The sequence below is a fragment of the Montipora capricornis genome, chromosome 8 (assembly GCF_036669925.1).
Source record: "Montipora capricornis isolate CH-2021 chromosome 8, ASM3666992v2, whole genome shotgun sequence".
NCBI lineage: Eukaryota > Metazoa > Cnidaria > Anthozoa > Scleractinia > Acroporidae > Montipora > Montipora capricornis.
Genome location: NC_090890.1, coordinates 13,387,955 through 13,388,656, shown reverse-complemented (window position 1 = coordinate 13,388,656; position 702 = coordinate 13,387,955).

Genomic DNA, 702 nt, shown 5'->3' with positions numbered 1-702 from the left:
AACTTGGGGATACAATTAGAGCCTACAATGGAGCAAAGTCTTTAAAAAGCTTGAGACTCATTTTCATCCGGAATATTTGATGACCCATACGCGAGACCAGGAGATTTTGTTGTGTATGGGGGAGACTTCCGGATGATCTGGGAGAAAAGGCACGTATGTAAAGTACACCCCCATCACGTGTTTGAGGTCATCAGTGATATACCGGTTTAGTTAATCTGATTATTACGGCTGGATGACTACGAAAACAAAACCAATTCGCATCATAACTTCAGGAGTTAGATCCTATGGTATTTCCACTTTTTGTTTTTCAGTGCACAGGAAATCGAGTTCAGTTTGATAATGGTACTTTTTCTGGTAGACGTATATGACATGCAGGTTTCACCAATGCAACAAGAAACGGTTTCCGGGTCCCCCCTCCCTTGTTCAAGAGGGTATTATCCTGATGTCTTAGGTAATATTCTTTAATCAAAACAATAAACTAAGACACAGGAGGGTGTCATCGAGTAACCAACTCGACTCATTGTTGCCAGGACCTTACTGAGGCTAGCAGCGTTGATAATAAGGTATTCAGCACATCTCAAATCAGTATTGTATGGTGACAGTGTCTGCTGCACTACTCCACTGACTTAAAATACAAAATGCAAATCAGGAGTCAGCATATACCAAGTGGCACCTCTACTGGGATTGTGTATGCTGCACTAC